At 40.8% G+C, this 22,316-nt stretch overlaps 1 protein-coding gene across 1 annotated transcript in view; it reads left to right on the forward strand.

Moving 5' to 3' along the window:
* Window positions 1–4,395: 4,395 nt before the first annotated feature.
* Window positions 4,396–22,316, forward strand: part of RNF24 (ring finger protein 24) — a 47,695-nt gene continuing 29,774 nt past the window's right edge. The window contains exon 1 of the mRNA XM_090286086.1: window positions 4,396–4,503. The gene's annotated coding sequence lies outside the window, so the exon portion shown is untranslated. The remainder of the gene's footprint in view (window positions 4,504–22,316) is intronic.

A 22,316-nucleotide genomic window follows, 5' to 3' on the forward strand; every position in this document is an offset into this window, starting at 1 on the left:
TATGACCAAGTAGGTTGGAAGGGCAAAAAGCCAAGATAAACCAGGGAAACCTGCCTAGAGGAGGTACTGCTATAGTGGGAGAGGCAAAAGATACTGGATCTTATCTTTCTAATGAGAGAGTTCATCCCCTCTAGCTCTGCTTCTATGACTCTGTGAGGCCAGAAGTCATTCCAGAAAGACTGCTTTCTTGCCCTCTCCCTCTTTACTGTTCCTTGCATTAGGATGAGGCAATGGTGGCAGAGCTATTTGGATAGATTGGATAGGTTGAAAGAGGGAAGTACTAAACCATATAGTTCCCTTTTCCTGGAATGTTTGTGAGCAAAGATATGATCTCACTTCACTTCTTCCTTCAAGCTCAGACCGAAAAACCCAGAAAAGAAAAAAGGTAGTGACACAATTGGGTGGGAGAACTTAGGAGAGGCAAGAATTGTGGTGATAATAGTGGTAGAGACTGTGTAACCAATAGCAGATGAGCTGAGCTTGCTGCACAAATGTAACTTCAAAGTTCCCAGTTGTCATCTATAAGCAACGGGAAGTCAGTGAATAAATATTCCAGCCTCCTTCATCATCACCTGGGAGGAAAGTGTGAGGATGTTCCTACGAAGTTTCTCAGGGGGTTCCCAGGTGCCCATGGCAGTAACTGGCCCATTAGCACACCTTAGTATTGGCTTCTCTCCCTTCCATATCTCGCTTTCCCATTTCTTCACTCCTATTTCCTGAGATAACCTCCCAAATAAATTACCTAGATCTCAAACCTTGTCTCAGGACCTGCTCTTAGGAGAATTCACACTAAGACAGGTGTCCTCCAATCCAAAAGCAAGTAGGAACAGACTGCATCATCACTGGGAAATGCTGCTCCCACTTCCTCTGTCTGCAGCTGGTCTCAGCTAGAAGGTGCTCACGCGGAATCCTGAGCACATTTACATTTTCAGGAGCTCTGAGCTCTGTTTGGGTCACTGGGCCTGTGTGTGCCAAAAAAGACAACATAAATTGTTGATAGCTAGGAAAACGGAATGCTTGGCTACTGCCTCAGAGAAGAAACTGCTCGACGCAAAGCTGTCATGCACATAGGAACCTATACTTCCTTTCCCACTCACACTGTTTCACAGTTCTGCACACACATCCTGCATCGAGAAGCAATTCCATCACTCCAAGGTCAGACTCACACCCCAGCTAGAGATCAACACGGCCTGTGAGAAGAGGAGGACCATTGGGATGATGCTAGCAGGAGGAGGCCCGGCAGGAGACTCTTTGGGAATCTTGGATGAATGGAAACATAGTACCATACCTCAATCTCTTACAGAAATGTGAGACTCATCTGCTGACCCAGTCCAAGGGGTCAAAGCATTGAATGGCCAGCCCTTGAAGAGATTATTCAGAGTTCTAGATTAATTAAGCAGTCAAATATTGGCCAATACGACGATGTATCCATTCAACAGATGGATAGGTCTAACCATTTGGGAAGGAAAGGCAGAGGGGTTGGACTATAGACCACATTTGATTTCTAGCTACGGTTTGAAAAACTGATTTTTGCCTTTATTGGTCAGGCAGTCATTCAAAAAAACTTGTATCGAGCACCATATCCAAAATGACTAAAACCAACCTCTGCTCCTACTACAGTTACCATCAGAAAGCTGCTATTCCAAAATTAGTCATAGACATTTGATTTAAAATTAGATATCATCTCTTTTACAGAAGGTAGAGGAGTCTTAAAGGATTTCTGACCATGTGGGTAGTGGCAAAGTTTTTTGAGAAATGAGCTGGGGATGATGAAAATGCTTTGAATAAGTAGGAAATGGTTAAAAGTGGGGAGAGGGGAGGTAGAGAGTAAGAGGGGCATCCTCTTTCCTTCCATCTGTCTCCCATCATGTGGAACAAGGGAACATGTTAGCTGAGAAAGCAACTACTTCAAGTCCTGGATGCCTGCTGCTTTGGGGTACCTACCTAAACTGCCCAGGGCTTCCTTAATATACCAACATCGCATATTTCATATCCATTTTGCCTAGAGAAGACAGGGGTGGTAGGGAGTGGTGAGGGGGGAATAGAACCTTTTGTATCACTAGGCACATAGGATCATGGACTGGCAGGTAAATCTCCAGCTGGAGATACCAGAAGACCAATAACTCTGACTTCTACCCCAACAGGGGTAAGGAAAAATCCACTACTGGGGAAAGAAGGTCAGGATCCTGTGATATGTGTTGTGAAAACTGTGAGGCTGGGTTCCGCTTGTCCAATTCCAAGGGGAGATGTTCTCCTTGACCCAAAGAGCAGTTAGGCTAGCTAGTGCCTCAACAAAATTTTCATAAGATGGATCTCACTGAAAATAGCAACTGAACACATCTCTCCTCCTTACATCCTTACATTCTTTCTGTCTCTCTTTTCCCCCTCCCCGCCCTAATTTTCACAAGGACAAAGGACATGAAGCTGGAGTCATTCCACCCTCTACCCTACAGCAGTGTTTGGACTAGTGACTCTCTAGCCAAGCTTTCTAAACAAACAAAACGTGTTTCCAAACAACCATCAGGGGAAGGAAGCAACAAGAAGGGAGAAGAAAGAAATGGGAGCTCAGCCTTTCTCTCCCCCATGGAGCCTCCCTCACCCACCAGGGAACATCACCTATCTCAACAACCATTGAATGACCACTGTGCACGAGTAACCTACCAGCTAGGTCTCAAGGAAACATCGCTCCTATGGTTTAAGGGCTCATATTCTGGTCGCAATGGGAAACATGCAAGTGAGTAGGAACCCTAAGTGTGCCTGTGCTGAGAGGAAAGCGGGTACAGGTGAGGATTCCAAAAGAAAGTCTGTCAACAAGGAGGGAACAGGAAGGAACACTTCATTAAAAAACTGTCTTTTGAGTGTTTCTAAATAAGTGTTGCTTTCATAATAAAGAGAACAAACAGCAAGAACACAGGCACTAAGGGTGAACACCGTAGTGCTGCTCTGGAAATGGCTGGAAAACCAAAGTGGCAAGTTGGGGAGAAAAAAGAGAAAAGGATAGAGACAAGGGAACATGTGCATACCATGTAACTTGATTTGCATAAGCATGGATTGAAATTTCAGCAATACCTCTGGAGGGAGAAGAGGAGGCCTGATGTAGGCAGATTGAGAGGTACTAGCAAATTAGAGTTGAGAAGGTCCTCCTGCTTCAAATGAGAGCGAGAAGTGAAAGGAGAGAGGGGAAAAAGATCCTGACATTCTTGGCTTGGGTGGCAGTGGGGACAGGTGTTGACAAGCAGCTTTAGAAGAAGAAGGGTCTCCCACATGCTTTTGCCATACTCTGTCTAGCACAAGCCTTCATCCAACTCTCACTTTGGGGACTGCGACAATTGAGTAACTTCTTGAGATGTACTTCCCCCTTGCTTTGGAGGTTTTTGGTTTGCCAAAGCAGAAGGAACTTGCTGCAGGCTCTTTCCGTGATCACTTTTGCTTCTCAACATTAAGCCACTGAGCTGTTTATGGTTTATGTGAGGGGGCCTGAAAGGTAGGAGAAGAAAGGAGAACCTCAGAGGAGGACATGGGGACTAAGGGAAAGGGGGCAATCATTTCTGTAAACCTTGAGCTGCACACTCCACTGAGGAACCTCAGAGGGGATGGCTGTGAGGCCTGCAGCAAGCTGCCAGCATCAACAGAGTTCTTCAGTACGGGAATGGCAGAGCCAAGAATCTGGGAACCATAGGGTGTCTCCGCAGAATACATTGCCTGCCAGAGAGACCTCCCTAGGTCCTTGGAGCTGCATTAGACCCTAGGCCTTGGTATTACAAAAGGGCTGAGCCCAGGCCCCAAATCAAGGTCAGTTTCTTGCCTGCCCTTTGGAATGGGAGCTGGGGGAGATGAGGGGACTGAGTCAATGCAAATAAACAAAGGAATGCACTCTTTTCTGTACACTTCTCTCGACTATCTGGGTAGATTCTGGGTCTCATCCATCACTGAGGTGCCAGCACTCAGCTGGGAGGACCTGCAGCAGGAGAGACAAATGGAGGAAGGGGGCGGTGCGCACGGTATCCCCATCAAACTCATGGGCACTCCTGAGCACCCAGGGGCTGGCAGACTGGATGCTAGAAAGGAGATGGTGCGTTCTAAGATTTCACTTTTAAAAATGCTTACAGGACATGCAAAAGTACTAAAGATTAAGCGAGAGGGTCTATTTGCAGCAGCTCGGTCTGTAGGGACTTTGCCAGAGGGTGGGGCGGGACCAGGACCAGCCAAGGAGCAGAGCGCCTGCGCACTGCAGACCCTGAAGGACAGCGTCCTCAGTGAGGTGGGCGGGGAAATGCCAGGGCATCCGGGTCCCTCACCCCGCCCCGCTGCTTGAATGAGAGGCGCGGCGCCCGCCCCTCCCCCGTCGGGCCCGCCCCGAGCAGCGATACACCGAGCGCAGTGTGCTGCCGCCACCTCAGCCGCACTTGGTCGGGCAGACGCTCGCTGCCCGCAGCCTGCTGCCCGGCGCTGACGGCCCCGCACGCCTGCTGCCGCCGCCACCGCCGTCCCCGGCGCTACCGAGTGAGTGGACAGCGAGGGTCGGGGTGCAGAGGCCCATCGCCCCCGGGCTGGGGCTTAGGGGACCGGGTGGGTTCGGGTTCAGGATGCTGAGGAGACCACGGGCCAGCGCCAGCCTCGCACACACTCACTCCGGGCGCTCCGGCAGGGGACAGGGAGGAGTGGGACAGCGGCCCCAGGCCAGGAGAGACTCGTAGGAGGGTCCGCCCCCAGGCCTGAGGGTGCACAGGCTATCCCCGGGAAGTCGCAGAAGAGAAGGTTCGCGACTCCCCGCCAGCCCCGCTTGCACTGGTGCGCGGCATCGGGCCCCCGGGCGTGGGAGGGGGGGTGGGGGGGCGCTGTGCGGGAGGCGAGGACGAGGATGGCGAAGTCCGCTGCCTCAGTGTAGGGAGTGGGAACGCGCCGTGGGGGGTGCGGCGTGGCAGTGTTTTCCTGATCCCCATCTGCTCCTCCCCTTTCTTTGTGGCGTCTGTCTCGTGCCCGTTTGTCACTGTACGGTGGCTATGGTCTAAGAGTGCGATCTCTCGTCTCGGCGTCCTCATTAATTAAAGTCAGGAGGTGGCCTGCAGCCTGTGGGTGGGGGGCGCGTGTGCTTCCACAGGCCAAAGAATTAAGGACCTTCCTTTGTTTCCAGAGACCTAATGGTGTGTGTGTGTGTGTGTGTGTGTGTGTGTGTGTGTCTATGCGCGCGCGCTATCGCGTGTGTGTGTGTGTGTGTGTGTGTGTGTGTGTCTGTGTATCTGTGTCTCCTATGAAATGAATCACATCATTCAAAAAGGTCTGAGGGAAAAAAGACATTACTTCATCAGACCTTCACCCAATTCTGTGTCTGATGTTCTTTCACACATCATTTCAAACAAATATTTTTTTGTTTGTTCCTTACTATAAAAATCAGTGGGTTTCGTTAATTGAAAATGTGTCTGTGCTCTCATGGATCTGTATATCTAGAACACTTTGTTTTTTGTGGGGGTTTAGTTGATGGTAAAATGGCGCTACGTACGTACATGGGAATACTTTCGTACATAGAGGACACTGTATTCTGGGTTTGGTTCATTTATAATATATACCTATATTCGTATACACGTCTATAGGAATACTCCGGTATATCTAGGACACTTTTCTCAGCTGCTCAGTACAGGCAGATTTTGTTTCTTCCTGTGTTAATAAGAAGGTGGTCCAGCAGGTTCTGTCCACCTCCACGCTTTTTTTTTTTGTTTGTTTGTTTGTTTTAATACTTTGCACAAGGTTTCATTGCATATTACCCTGGTATGTGCCTTTGCTTTGATCTGAAATTTTCCTGTGTTCTGTTGTCTGGTTGTGCAGCCCAGCTCAATGGCTCCTCTTACAGGACTACTGGAAAACAGAGCACCTTTTATCGTACTCATCCCCAGAGAGAAAAGGAAACTGTAGGTTCCCACAGACTTTCACTTGCTCAGTAAGACTGACTGCCTGATTTTGCTGTCTTCCTCGAGTGAAGACCAAGAGTTACAAGTTGGTATAAACCAATTTTAAAAAAGCAATTGTGGTAGCACCAGCTATTCCTTGCTATTTCCTTTGTACCTTTTTCTCTTTTTAAAGCAGATATAAGCTTTAGAAGACAGTTGATTGCATTAACAGCTTTATCAATTTTTATAATTCTGTTTTACCCTTATAATTTTGCAGTGATGGGAAATTAGCTAAAATTGGTTGTAAGAAACACACCTCTAAAATATATTTTTATTATGATCTTTTGACTTAAAATAGTGGTGCCAAAAAAAAAAAAAATAGGGTTTATTGGATGATATGAATAATTGAATTGGTTCAGTTTTAAGATTCTCTTTAAGATTCTTTTTAGTCACATATTTTAATTCCTGGTAGTTTTCATTGCAAAATATTATCTAAATTAAGCAGTCTTCCACAGCATTGTTTGTGTATATTCCCTTTATGAAAAACATTTGCTTTTAATTTGAAGGGGAAATTTTCCATTAGTTGTATTGGGATCCATTATTCTTGGTAAAATTCTTACCTTATGTTGGCATGGTCAAATTGTTTGCTTCTTTTTGTTTATTTGTTCTTTATTTTTGTAAAAGCTTAAATTAGAAAAAGTTGACTTTTCAATTTGGAGAAGTTTTGGTTTTATGATGTAGGATTTAAATAAATTTTTAGTATTAATGAGTTAACTTAAAATAAGTTGACTGTAAAAACATGGGCTTCATTAACTTTCTTAATTGTTTTACTAATATTGAGGCAACTGCAATAATTTTATAAACTGCCCACATCTGATTATTTTTTAGGAATCCCCTTAAAACAAACCATAAGGAGAAGTCTTAGATAAACAAAGCAGTAAAACTGGGATTATCGCTGAAATAGGCTTGCATAGTACCAAAATATTATGGAACTTTAATTTTGCAAGAGTGACGTAACTATTGTTTGAATCAACAAAGGAACCTAAAAACATCCTGGCCTTGTTCAGCATTCTGTTAACCAAAATCTTTACCAACCTGTAGTTTAGTATTTCCTGTAGTATGAGGATTACAAAAAAATTCAAAAGTAATTTCTAGATCATTAGAATAGATTAAACTTTGTTAAATGCTATTTTAGTAGTAAATATATTCACTAGAAATACTAATATTGTGGACTTCCGGCCAAGATGGAGGCCTAGATAGACATGCGGCAACTTCCTCCACAACTAAGAGGGAATACAGCTACCTCAAAACTAGAGACAACCAGCACTTCCAGAAAATCGAGCTGCATGGAAGTCCAACAAACAAAGATATAAAGAAGAAATACTCATCCAAACAGGTAGGAGGGGGGAGCCGGGGCAGAAAGACTGCGGTATAGTGGCAGCAGCGGCAGGCCAGTGGAAAACTCAGTCACACATTTTAAAAAGTAGGGAGGGACACCTGGGGAGCACTCCCAGCACCAGACCAGACCAAGCAGCTCGCAGTTCCAGTGGCGGGGAAAAAAAAAGCCTCATTGCTTCTGACTGTGCAGACCAGTGGGGGTTGGGGCAGAGGAAGAAACTGCTGGTCTCTCAATAGAGGCCCCCATTGTCCTATAACGTCTGCAGACCCACCAACTCTGGGAACAACAACCAGGGCAACAGCTAGACAGACACCAGTCTCATACGGAAGTGGGAGAAGGGCCTGGAAAAGGGGGCGAGTACTGAGGAAGCGGCATTGTTTGCTCTCAGACCCCTCCACCACATGCAGCACCACAACGTGGTGAAATGGGTTGCCCTGTACTGATGAATACCTAAGGCTCCGCCCCTAACAACGTAACAGGTGCAACAGCTCTACGTAAGACACAGAGGCAAACAAATACAGGAGCCTGTCAAGATGAGGAGATATGGCCCAAAAGAGGGAACGGATCAAGGTTCCAATGGGAGAACTAAGCAACAAGGAGATAGCCAACCTAACAGACCCAGAGTTCAAAACATTGGTGATAAAGATGCTCACAGACTTGACAGGCATGCTTAAGTATGGCAAATGCATAAGGGAAGAAGTGAAGGCTGTGCTAAATGAAACAAAGGAAAATACACACAAAATCAATGGTGAAGGTCAGGAAACCAGGGTTCAAAACAATGATTTTGAACATAACGAAGAAAAAAACAGTCAACCAGTACAGAATGAGGATACAAGGATTGAAAAAAATGAGGAGAGGCTTAGGAACCTCTGGGACAACTTTAAATGTGCCAACATCTGAATCATATGGGTGCCAGAAGAAGAGGAAGACCAAGAAATCGAAAGCTTATGTGAAAAAATAATGAAGGAAAACTTCCCAAATTTGGTGCAGGAAATAGACATACAAGTCCAGGAAGCACAGAGTCCCAAAGAAGCTAGACCCAAAGAGGACCACCCCAAGACACATCATAATTAAAATGCCAAAGATTCAAGATAAAGAGAGAATCTTAAAAGCAGCAAGAGAAAAGCAGAGAGTTACCTACAAAGGGGTGCCTATAAGACTGTCAGCTGATATCTTAAAGAAACTTTGCAGGCAAGAAGGGACTGGCAAGAAGGATTAGAAGTGATGAAAAGCGAGGACCTACAACCAAGATTACCCTATCCAGCAAAGCTGTCATTTATAATGGAAAGGCAGATGAAGTGCTTCCCAGACAAGGTAAAGCTAAAAGACTTCATCATCACTGAGTCATTATTATATGAAACGTTAAAGGGACTTATTTAAGAAAAAGAAGTTCAAAACTATGAACATTAAAATGAAAAATAATAATAATAAAAAATAAAATGACAAACTTACAACTATCAACAACTGAATCTAAAAAATAAAAACAAAAACAAACTAAGCAAACAACCAGAACAGAAATAGGATCATAGGTGTGGGGATCATTTGGAGGGATATCAGCTGGGAGGGGGAAGAGGTAGGAATGGGGAAATGGTGCAGGAACTAAGAAGCATAATTGGTTGGAACAAAATAGATGGGGAAGATAAGAATATTAGGAAAGGGTGAAGCCAAAGAACTTATATGCATGACCAATGGACATGAACTAAGCAGTGTGGGATTGCTGGAGGGAAGGTGGGTACTGGGAAGAGGGGAGCAAAGGGAAATGAAATTGGGACAACTGTAACAACATAATCAATAAAATATACTAAAAAAATAAAGCTGATTTGATTTTTTAGAAAATGCTAATATTGTTATGTTAGTGATGGTAATAGCAGATATGGTGACAAAGTTACCCAAAACTGGGGTGTATTATCCCCCCAACAATATCTTGATAATAAAAAGAATATTTTTTCTATTGTGCATTTTCTCTCAATTATTGTTTTCCGTTCAATTGGCAGTTTATTCTAAAATCAGTAACAAGGTAATATTATTATAGTATTAGCTTAAACTGTATGAAATAGCCATTTTTTTTATTGGGGAGTAGTAAAAAATCAGCAATTTCATATGGTTCAATCACTTTCAACTCTCAGCAGTTTCTTCTGTTATTTACCTTTATTTCATTTGGCTATTTGGATATTACCTATAGATTTCTATTTTGGAACTGGAGAACTTAGTTGTCCCACACCGCCATCCTTCTATTCCCTGCTCATATGTCGTCGTCGGCAGCCGTCCGTCTCGAGAGACGATGGTGTAGCTTCTTAAGAGTCTATCTGCACCGCCGAGAATGGCTGTGCAGTCCGACTTGGGAGTGACATGGTATCTGTCTCCTCCTGTGTTGAATCGACATCTTGCGATGACGCTGAAGCTACAGAGCCTGGGCAGGGTAATATGGAGGGTCTGCTGTTGCCCATGCAGCAGACCCCCCCTCTCTTCGCAGCTGAAGGGTCCAAGGGAAAGACGGAGTCGATACAGCTTGGCTTCAGGTGCGCCGCAGGAGTTGCTGGTGTTGACTACAACGTCAAACCGCCTTAGGGACTCCGGCTCCGGATTTTCTGTCGGGGTTTACTCCCTTAGCCTTTCCCCTGAAGAGGTATGCCGCAAGGCAGCGGAGGTTTTTTGGAGTCAGAGTTTTCCTTCTCTGATGTACCCTGACTGGAAGATCGAACCAGCGACACTTAGCTCGCAGGCCGACGCTCAATCCACTGAGCTAAACCAGCCAGGGCAACCTGCTCATATGTGTACTTTAGAGTTCCAAGTTAAGTCAGTTTTCAACGTTTATGTGACTGTGACAATGTACCTCTTATTCACGGATGAGCCATTAGTAGAATACTAATATTATATTTTATTTCTTTTACAACTTCTGTTTCTCCTGAATTAAATAATCACCTCTTTGTTTTTCATTTGCTTAGTTTTATTTTTACCAGTCACTAATGCATTCTCAAATCCTATGACATAACTAATAATCTTTCAATCTGTTTCATTTCTTTTTTTCTAGCTGTCATCTAGGACTTCCTTTTGTGATCATCTTGGGAATCCCCTTTGCCTTCTTCCTGTGTTAAATCCTTTTTTTCCTGGATCCTGTGTCTCCCTCACTCATTCTTCAGTAGCTCCCTGAGAAAGGGCATATGCAAACTATGAAATTCCTTCCTAAATTCAGAAGTTATATGTCTGGAAATGTCATTTTACCCTCACACTTGAATAGTGGTTTAACCAGATATTGAATTCTATATTGAAAATTAGTGTCCCTCTTTTGAAAGCATTGCTCCATTAGCTTCCAGGATTGTTCTTGAGAAGTCTCATGCCATCCTAATCCCCACATCTTTTTCCCTCTCACTCTGGAAAATTTTGGGATCTTCTGTTTTTCCCTGATGTTCCTGACATTTCATGATGTTCCTTGAAACATCTTTTTCTTTTTGCTCATGGGGCAGATAATATTTTCCCCAAATGACTATATGGTATATATGGTATATATGTCAACAAAGACACACACACACACACCCCATCTCACCCAATATGCTGTTCTTTATGGTGTTGTCAAGAGGTGGAGTCTTTGTTTCCTCTCCTTCAACCTGTGAAGACATGAATGCTCCCCAGAACGTTGGGTCTTAAGGCAAAATCGTGATTTAGAAGTACTACTGAATGATCAAGAGTATGTATATTGGAGGGGGGTATTGTTTTTTATTTTTTACTTTTAAATGGAATCATCACTGGAAATGTCAGTTATCAGAGAAAATTTCTTCAAGCAGTGAAATTCAGTCACCTTTGGAATCAACATGAAGGCTACCAAGTGCATTTTTCAAAATCCACCATATAAAATGACAACTATTCATGACCAATAAAGAAACACTCTATGCTTCATGATTAAATAATGTCATGACTAAATAGGACAAATATATTATTTGCAAGAATTTCTGTGATGACAAGATGGAGACAAATGGAACTATGTAGATCACAGCTTGATTGGACATTGTCAGTGACTTGTGTTTATCTCATAGATACATTTTTTAAAATATTTTTTTACCCATGAATTTTTTTATATTTACAGGTGCCTTATCCCTCATCTAGCTTTTCCATGAGTGCACATGAATGACTGAATATTAATGGGGAACTTTAGAGTCATGATTAAAGAAAGGTTTCTTCTTCATGTTATTCCACATTAAGTTTTCTTGTTTCTGGAAATGGAACTTTTAAATCACCCAGTACATCATCAACAGATTTTTTTTTTTTTCCAATAGCTATAAGACACTCTTGTTTTCACTTACTAGCTAGCTGGGAAGATAAATATGTGTAGCAATAGAAGGTCCACTCTGAGGGCCACATAAGGGATAAAGACACGGTCTGGAGAAGTTCAGAGTATGGAGATTCATGTCTTGCCAGCCTTAAGGGATTCTTAAAAACTTTCTGCATGTTAAATTCTGTTTTAGCTTATTCCCATATTATTTGTCTTGATTTTTATTTTGAAAATTTGTTTAATAATCAGGACAGTAGTTTAGATTTTAAGACTGATAGTATACAAGCTAAAATTTAGAGCAGTTTTCTTGAAGTAATTAACTTTGTAGTCACTCTGCCTCTTTCTTCCCTTATCTAGGTAGGCAGTGGGGACTCCTCCAATTATCTGAGCATTTCTAACATCAGAGTGTAGTGTTGGGTAAATTTAGGGTTCAAAAAGATGCCAGATGATTTGAAAGGAATTGTGAGCACTCCAACTAGTGCAGTCCACTGAAAGCCAGCTGGCTGAGCCTCATCTGCTCTGGAGGTAGAAACCAGACACCCTGTTCTGTGCCAGCTGGCCCAGGAGTAGCTGGCCAGTGGACTTATTTTGGTTGGCCATTCCTGGGAAAGCCAGCCTGGGCAGTCCATCTGCCCTAAGGACAGTCTGATACCATAGAGTTGCTCTGTGCCTCCACTATGCTCTAGGGAATTGGAGCAAGCCTGAGTGGCATGGAAAGGAAGCCACCTTTTAGATAGCATTGCAAGTGAACCTCATATTAAGTTGTGATCTTGCCCTGTAAAAGTGTAATGCAACTTGAGTTTTTATGGGTTCAATGATGTTAGGTATATTGTATTCTAGTTGCTTACGGCTAAAGTATGTATAGGGAATTTTTATTTTATTTTAATACTCACCCAAGGATATGTTTTATTGATTTGAGAGGGACATCGCTCACTTGCTTCCTGTATGCCCCCTGACCAGAGATGGTACCTGCCAGCTAGGTTATGTGCCCTGACTGGGAATCAAACCTTAAACTTTTTGGTGTACAGGACAATGCTCCAACTGAGTCACCTAGCCAGGGCAATATAGTAAATGTTTTCATATTGCAAATAACTTCTATTTGACCTGCTTTTAAAGTTTCTGTTTTCATTTATTGACTTTTCATAAAGTGAAGTTTGCCTATTCTTTTTTTTGTTTTCTTCTTCTAAAGTTATGGTCATTTTGATTAGTAATAATTTTCATCTGTCGTAAAGCTTGCTCTTATATAAACCATAGGCTTCTTCTGTAGGAGGTTAATTATGTGTGTTGTCTTAAAATCTGTGTCTCATATCCTGGCCAGGTGACTCAGTTCCTTGGAACATCATCCTGTACACCAAAAGGTTATGTGTTCATTTCCTGATCAGGGCACATTCGTAGCTTGTGTGTTTGATCCCTGATCTGGGCGTGTACAGGAGGCAACTGATCGATGTGTCTCTCTCACTTCCTCTCTCTCTAAAATCAATAAGCAGATCCTCAGATGAGGATTCAAAAAAAATCTGTATCTCATTTTGTCTGTTATTTATGTTTTCCTAACTAAATAGATGTTTGTGTCAGGTATAGTTTCTCCTTTAGCAAACTTAATATAATAATAATTTAACTGAGAACAAAAGAAGTGCAAGTACGGCACTGCAGATATGAGCATTCAGTTCTTTTGATGACAGTGTTTATTGAATCCTCAAAAGTAATAACTTCACAACAGTCTATCAGTATGCTTTATGTTACCTTTAAATTCCTTTTTTTAAATTTGGAGATTGATGCTACATTACTTAGGTTTATTAAGTTTCTCTACGCAAACCAAAAAATTATGAACTGACCTGTATCTCCTTATTGTTCTTACCCAGCTCTGAGCATGAAAAATTATGCTCAGTGCTGTAAACTTAAAGTAGAATCTAGGTATCATATCCAAATAGGCTTTTTATTGCAAACTGAAAGAGAAAGTTTGGCAGATAATGAAACACCAAACTATGAGCTAATGTAGTTTATGGGAAATGGGTGGGAAGGGAAGTCAAAGATATAGGCTATCATTCTTTTCCTTTAGCACAAAAGAAAGTGCAAAACTTTTTCAGAAGTATGTAGAGTATCTCATACTCAGCTATAATTAAGTAAAAAGTTTTTGCTTAAACTTATTGTCCCTGAAAACAAGCCCGAATAAATTTTGTGGTAGTAAGAAATTTTTTTTAAATCTTAAAACACAGTATCAATAGTTAGGGGCAATATTATACCCAGAAAATCATCTTTCACCTTAGCTAAGTTATACCAAACCCTTTTATGCCAGTAGCTTTACATGCATTACTTATTTACTCCTTACAGCAGCAACCTTGAAAGAGTTGTTTATGGATGATAAAACAGAAGGTCAAAGAAGTAACCTGTTGAGCCCTGACCAGTGTGGCTCAGTTGGTTGGGTGTCGTCCCACAAAACAAAGGGTTGCCTGTTCAATTCCCAGTCGAGGCACATGCCTGGGTTGCGGGTTCAGTTCCAGGGCAGGACGTATGCAGGAGGTGGGGGGGGGGGGGCACAGATCAATGTTTCTCTCTCGCATCAATGTTTCTCTCCATCTCTTTCTCCCTACCTTCCTCTGTCTCTAATAAGTAAATAAATAAATAGTGAAGAAAAAAAATAAAAAGTAGTAATCTGTTCAGGTTCACACAGTCAGGGGTTAGGTTTAGAACCCAAGCCCTCATCCTTTAACCAACCACATAGCACAATTGATGATGTCAACTTTCACAAAAATACATCTATTTACTATTTAGATACAATCCTGCACTGTCATATTTGGAAGACCACTAATAAAGGAAATTCAGAAACCTTTGCAAAAAATAGCTGCAGAATAACGAGACATTTGGGGAGCATCTATATTCTGATGCTCTTGAAGTGATTAATTATTGCAAAACTGCATTAATTAAGATGAAGTAAATAAAAATGACTTGTTAGGCTTAGAATGGGACAAAGGAGCTGTAGTTTCCTAAGGTTGCCGTAACAAATTACCACAAAAATTGATGGCCTAAAACAACAGAAATGTATTCTCTCACAGTTCTGGAGGCCAAAAGTCTGAAATCAAAGTTTGAACAGGGCTACTACACTCCCTTCAAAGGCTAGGAAAGAATCCCTCCTTGATTCTTCTAGCTTCTGGTGGCTCCACATGATCCTTGGCTTATGGCTACATAATTCCATCTCTGCTTGTGTAGTCACACAGCCCTCTCCTCTGTCTCTAATAAAGACACTGCCATTGGATTTAAAGTTCACATGGATAACCCAAAATTATTTCATCTCCAGATCCTTAACTTAATTACATTTACAAAGACCCTTTTTCCAAATAAGGTCATATTCACAGGTTCCTGGGGTTAAGACATGAACATATTCTTTGGGGGGCCACTCTTCAACCCCACTACAGGTAGTAAGAACTTCCTTGGTGATAATTTCAATTTTGACTGTTGCATCACACAGAATCCCAAATTAGACAAGTATTCAGTAGACCATGATACAAAATGGGGAAAGGTATTGGGCGTATAAAGGACTGAAGACAAGTTCAGAGGAAGGTTAGGAGAATCAAGGAATGCTTCATGGAGGCTGTATTGCTTATGAGAGATCATGAAGGAAAAAAAGACTTCCAACAGATGGTTGGGGTAGCCTGCAGTATGCACATAGTGGTGGTAGCAAAGATAGGGAGCCATCTTCATTTGACCGAAGTGTGGTACTTAGAGAAATAGTGGAGAATAGGGTTGAAGAGTCCAAGCAAATTCATGGGAGGCCTTTAGTGTTAGTTGATAAATTTGTACTTTGTTTAGAGTTGCTTACAGAACACTGTATCATATCAGAGCTATGATAAAACCCTTTGAAAAATATGTAGACTTTTTTTTTACTATAGAAAGATTTTCAGGTTAAGAACCACTTGCTCTATTAGAAATAAAATGTTGCTTACTGCTTTGAAGATGTTTCTGGAAGATTATTGATCTTCTGTTTGGTTTACTTTAAACTACTTAGAATATAATTTGAAAGTAGAGCTCCAAAGAGCCTTAATCTTTGGAATACATTTTAAATTTTGCATACTAAAAGTTAAAATACTCTTTCACGAGGGATATGAAGTAGGTCCTGGGTTCATGGAAAACTGATCAAATGATTACACAAAAGCAAAAACAGCATTTAGTTCAAAATGCATCTGTGACTTCTTTTCTGTGTCTCAATGTTCTCTATTTCAGTACACTACCACCATCTATTTAGGACTCCAGAATTATATAAAATCTAAGGAGAGAAAGTGGACAGCTGCATTCCTTAACGTTTTTTTAAAAAACATATTCTGTAAAACTGCTTGTTCTCTATTGGGGGTTTTCAGTGGAATATACTTCAGAAATAAAGCAATATATTATATAGCTGTCTGACTGTTTTAGTTCTATCAGGCTGCTGTAAGAAAATACCATCGCCTGGGTGTCTTACCAGCAACAAAAATTTCTCACAGGTCTGGAGGCTGGGAAGTCCAAGATCAAGGCCCTGGCAGATTCTGAGTCTGGTGAGGGCCCACTTCCTGGTGCATAGACAGTACTTCTTGCTGTGTCCTCATGATAGAAGGAACAGGGGAGCTCTCTGGGGCCTCCAGGCACTAATTACATTCATGAGGGCTCCACCTTTTTGACTTAGTCACCTCCAGATGTCATCACAGTGGGATTTAGTTTTCAATATATGAATCTGGGTGGGGCACAAACATTCAGTGTACAACACTGACTAATGATACAAGGAGAAAAGTAATGTTTCCCATATAACTCACTCAATTTCTAAATAATCAGCTGTCATGTTAATTTTTCATTGAGCTGTTTTCTGCCTGAGATTAATTTTAATTGATTTACCTGTACTTGTTTTCAGGTTTCTCTGCTAATTCTTTTTAATTTTTTTATTATAAAAACTTATAAATACACTCAAAACTAGACAGTACAAGACACCCCCATATGTCCATCCCTCAGATTCATTCAACTATTATCAAGATTTTGCCATATTTACTTTTTATATATTTTTCTTTCATCTTTCTTTGCTGAGGTATTTTAAAGCAAATCCCAGGCATTTCTGTATGTATACCCTGACAATACTTCTATAGGCAGGCATCTCTAAAAAATAAGGATGTTGTCTTATAGAACCAAAATGCCATTCTAACACCTAATAAAATTAACGATTACTCCTTGGTATCATCTAATAGCTAGACTCTATTCAGGCTTGCCCAATTGTCTCAAGACTATAATTTTAGAGATGGTTTGTTCCAGACAAACCACCGGGATTTAAAGTCCACAGATCACAATTGGTCATTTTGTCTCTCATGTTTGTTTTGATCTAGGGCAGTCTCTCCTCTCTCCCTCTCTCCCCACCTTTTTCTGTGTGTCATGAACTAGTTGCAGGAACTAGGTCAGTAGTCCTGTGGAACTTCTCACGTTTGGGATTTGTCTGCTTGCTTCATCATGGGGTCAGTTTGTCGCTGTGTTCCCTGTGTTTCCTACAAATGGAAGTTAACTCTAGAGACTAGATTAAAGTCAGATTTAAGCTTTTGGCAAGAATGCTTACTTAGGAAGCCTGTTGTGTTTGACTACCCCATTTATTACTTCCAATGTGGCAAAATGGTGATTTTCTTATTTTGGCATTCCTTCCACATTTATTAGCAGAAGCTCTATAAAAAGGATTGTTTATTTAAAAATAATAATATTGTGGGGTCTTTTCTGAAAGATAAAGAATGTCATTATAAAGGAATGCCTCAAAAGATCATAGATAAGATCAGTATTTTTATTTTTAGTCTGTTGAGCTAAGCATAAAAGCTGATTATTCCTCATTGGGACTCTAAAATCGTTTTAGTGCTGAAACTTACATTTTCCTACTTGTTGAATTTAAACACATACTTGTAAAACACCTACTGTGTGCAAGTCATTAGGCTAGGTGTTGAGTAGTAGAGTTGATTTCAATATTTGGCTCAAGATAGAAAGCACCCTCTAGAAGTGTGTTTCAGTTCTGTTATCTCCTCATCCTCACTTAATGCCACTAGTAGCCCCTGGGTTTAGGCCTCTTTGTGCAGCCTTTGTCCTGTTCCCTTATTTAAGTGCTGTAGGGGCTACAGAATGGTGAGCACAGAGGTTGCTGGGGTTGAAGTTCTGCTCTTTGGAGGCCACAAAGCTTGTATGTTCTTCTGTCCTCTCCCAGAAACAAGGGTGGTTTTTGTCTTTTTAGGGATATTTCAATTATTTCATCCAGTATGCTGCTTGGATTTACCATCTTATCTTTACTCATATTAATACATATTTCTTGAGTATCTTTTTTCTTTAAGATTTTATTTATTTATTTTTTAGAGAGGAGGAGAAGAGAGGGAGAAAAAGAGGGACAGAAACATAAATGTGACAGAGAAACATCGATCAGTTGCCTCTTGCACATGGCCCAACCAGGGACCAAACCTGGATCCCAGGCATGTGCCCTGACATGGAATCAAACCACTGACCTTTAGCTTTGTGGCACAATGCCCAGCCAGCTGAGCCACACCAGTCAGGGCCGTTGAGTATCTTTTAAGTGCCAGGTACTGTTTAGTCTGAATTTATAGGAATTCCACATCTTATAATAAGAAACTTGTTTCTTTTTTTTTTTTTTAAGCCAGCCTTTTGACTTCGAATAACTCAGCCTCTCTGTGCCTCAGCTTCTTCCTCTGTAAAGTGGCTCACTTGGATAAATAGTTAATTAGTGTTGACAGTCTTTAACTCTATGATTCTGTGAAGATAATTGGTAAATGTATTACTGATGATTCCAGACTACTTTCTACACCATATCAAGAAAACTGCATTCTAATGTAGGATTTCCTGTGTTCTAATTAGTTATCCAATGTGTTATGACAGAAAGCTAATGGTTTGTATAGTCTGAGCAAAAATCATATTTTTCTGAAGTAAAATTAGGATTCATGGTCTGATATTCCAAATGGTCTATTAATGCAAAAGAATTTAAAATCGTACTCACCTCCCTGAAAATGGCTACAAAAAATTTTAATAATGAAATCATTTCCATAAGACACTAGCTAATTTTAAAGCTCCACTATCAGTAGCACTGATAACTTGGTGGAATTTCTAAAATGTTAGTAAAAAAAAAAAAAAAATACATGACTTTTTTTTTTAAATAAAATAAAATAGTACTCACCTAGAACATCAATATGTTAGATCAATGGGTTCAGCTGTGAGTCACAGAAAACCCAAAACAAGTGCCTTAAAACGAGATTAAAATTTATTTCTCACATAAAAGTTGGTATCAAGCTTTAAGGCATCATGGACCTTTCACCAATTATCCCCTTTTCTTTTAGCACTCTACCCTCCTCTTGGGTACAAACCACATTCTGATTGAGAAAGATGGTGGCACACACATTACAGGATACAGGATGGAGAAAGGGATGATGCAGAAGGTAAAAGTTACCTTCAGTGCTCTAAGCATGATTCCCAGACACTTTCATGTGCATCCATCACATTAGCTAGATTTGAGACTTGGCCATTCACAACTACAAAGAAAGCTGGGAAGTGTAGCCATGTGCCCAGCTAAAAATTCTAATTGGAGTGGAAGAAAGGGAGGTGTAGGGAGTCACTAATACAATCTGGTTAATGATAAACAAAAGAGAAAACCAAGGAATGTTTGCTATTATATATCTTCCATTAAAGAGTAGGAAGGAGGATTCCTTCTTTAGTAGCTATTTCTAGTAGCTGATATTGGTTCTCTAAATGGAAATATCCTTCTTTCCTTCTTTAGTAGCTATTTCTAGTAGCCAGTATTTGGTATTTGTTCTGTAAATGAAAATGTCCTTTAAGAGTAGAAGAGCTAACAATGTCATGGAAACATCCCTTAAGAATGTCATTCTCTTTTCCAGAATTTGGTTAATGCACGGGACCTTCCGAGAGAGAATTGCTAGATATCTTTACTAGTTTTAATTCATTAGTTGATATTAAGATTTTTGAGTCAGCCTCTTGTGAGTTAATGTGAATTTTTTTCCACTTAACTCAGTAACCCCTGGGGAAACTGATAAGCAGAGAATAGACCCAACCCTATAAGTACAGTGAGCATACTGGGAACATATACCCTGTAAGGCTTCATCTGACCTGAACCATCCATCTCTCATTCTTGATCATGAAGGGAAGAAAAATCACAAACTTATATAGTCTTTAATATATCCATTTATAAGATCAAAATATTGTTTTGCATGATGAAGATTGGTAGTGTTCTTGTAAAATGTTTTTAAGTAAGAAAGAACTTTCCAAGGCTAATGATATGGCAAGTCTTGACCAAAAAACCCACTTAGAGAATTATTCACTACTCTGGAATGTAGTGACCTTTTCAGAATTTTTGAAGATAAATAATCAGTAGAACCAGAATCACCCTCTAGAATATTGAAATAACTTATTTCATCTGCACCATTGTCTCAGCTGTTCCTTTGCCTGCCTGAAATCATCTTAAGGATGAAGTCTTAACCATAGCTTTCTTAAAAGAAAAAAGTGATCCCAGTAAACAAGAGGCAATGCTTAGGATTATAATATCTAGAAACTTAAGTTAATTTTCACCAGTGTCAAAATACCAGGCAGCTTGCACACTTTGCTGGATTCGTAAGTATTTGAGGTTTGTTCAGTTAGTCATGAGCATCTCAGATGGTGTTTTATAGCTATAGAATTCTATAAGAGTAGGATCCAAGCCCTGGCCAGTGTGGTTAATTGGTTGGAGCATTGTCCCATAGACCAAAAGGCTGTGGGTTCAGTTCTCAGTTAGAGCACATATTCAGGTTGCAGGTTCAATCCCCAGTTGGGATGAGTATGAGAAGGTAACCAATCGATGTTTCTCAATCTCAATCTCTCTCTCTCTCTCCCTCCCTCCTCCACCTTCCTCTCTCTCTAAAAGCAATGGGGGTGGGGGGAGCCTCAGGTAAGGATTTTATTTTAAAGATTCAAAAAACCAATAGACTTTTGATTTATACAGATGAGCCATCTGGAAATTGTCCTTGAAAAAATGTAGCTAAACTAATGACTGTTTCCCAAAATTCCCTTCTCTGTCTGAGTCACTTCAGAAGGGAGTCCACCTGTGGCCCAGGCTCAAAGATTTGGATCTGAACCAGAGTGAACCAGGGAGAGATGTGGTCCAGGCTCAAATTATCCCTGACTCAGGAATACTCAGACACTAACCTCAACGCCAGCCTGGCAACAAAGAACCAAAAGACCTTGATCATGATGATGAACACTCCCGTATGCCAGGCACATCCCCCAGAAACAGATGTTGTAACTAGCCTTGTTTTACACATGAGAAAATTGAGACTTGCCTAAGGTCCTAGCCGGTGGAGTAGCTAAACTGGAGTCTACAGTTAATGCCTCAGCTATGGCATCTTCCCTGGAGCCCCCCAATTTACTTTCATTTCCTGGCTAATGAATTTCTAAGCCTTTAGGTTGTATTTTTCCATTTCTTAGCTTTTTCTTGTTTTACCACTCTAGAAAGTGCTTGTGGTTTTACTAAACTTACTTGTTTCAGTTTTAGTTCATACAATATATCAATTGAAATCTTTTCTCTTCAGGTACTCTAAGCTCCGGTAGGAATTCTAAAAAACCGGTACCTTTTCTGGTAACTGAGACTTCATTAATAAAGTATTGGAATTAACATGCTCAACCCAGAACCCTCAATGTTTATAAAGGACCCTCTTGCCACTCCTCCCGTCGTAACTTGAACAGGGTCTAGAGAACGCACCTTACCAAGGGTTCCGGGTTTGAAATAGAGGCACCGACAGCTCAGCCACTTTTAAGCTACAATTTAGAAACGGGGGTCCTATATAGAGGAAATTCAGTGCCTTCTAATAACCTTATGTAAACTTGAATCTACTTAAGTTACCCAGTCTGTAGACTGAACAAACTCAAGTCCTCATTTAAAAGCAAGTTAATTTTTCATGACTGTCCCATTAAACAAAGTTGTATTGATTTCCATCTGGTACCCTGTGCTTTCCAGGGAGTTATAACTGATTGTGGATTTATTTTCTATGGCCAGTTAGCTTAAATACAATTGACCTATCTTGATTATCACAACCAACTCTTCCCTTTATTTAAAGAGTGCCTCCTTTTTTGGTCTTTAGGGCCACTCTGGCTCTTATTTCAAGATGTTTCCTTGGTTATCACATAGACCCAGCAATTCCCAGTGGGTTTTCAATATTCAAAGGTGTTTCTAGAAATGCATGACATTTTCAGAATCAAATAAATCTTTATTAATTTTAATGATAGCTTTTTTAAAAGTTTATTTACTTTTAGAGAGAGGGGAAGAAAGAATGAAAAGGAAGGAGAGAAACATCAATGTGTGGTTGCCTCTCTCACATCCCCAGCTAGGGACCTGGCCCACAACCCAGGCATGTGCCCTGACTGGGAATCAAACCGCCAACCCCTTGGTGTGCAGATCAGCACTCAGTTCAATGAGCCAGGGCACCTTTGTTAATTTTAAGGACACAGTTTTGTGTCAAAGATTGGAGAAAACTAAAAGACATAACTAAATATAATTTGGGATCTTGGATTGGATCCTAGAAAAGAAAGACCATTAGCAGAAAAACTGGTAAAATTTTAATAAAGTCTACAGTTTAGTTAATAGTATTGTATCGGTGCTGATTTTCTGTTATTGTACTATTGTTTTGAGATTTTGACATTAGTGGAAACTATGTGAAAAGTATATGGGAATTCGTGCACTCTTCTGTAAATCTAAAATTATTGCAAAATTAAAACTTTTAAGTGAATATATATACAG

The sequence above is a fragment of the Furipterus horrens genome, unplaced genomic scaffold, assembly GCF_987537825.1.
Source record: "Furipterus horrens unplaced genomic scaffold, mFurHor1.1.pri manual_scaffold_8, whole genome shotgun sequence".
Classification (NCBI taxonomy): Eukaryota; Metazoa; Chordata; class Mammalia; order Chiroptera; family Furipteridae; genus Furipterus; species Furipterus horrens.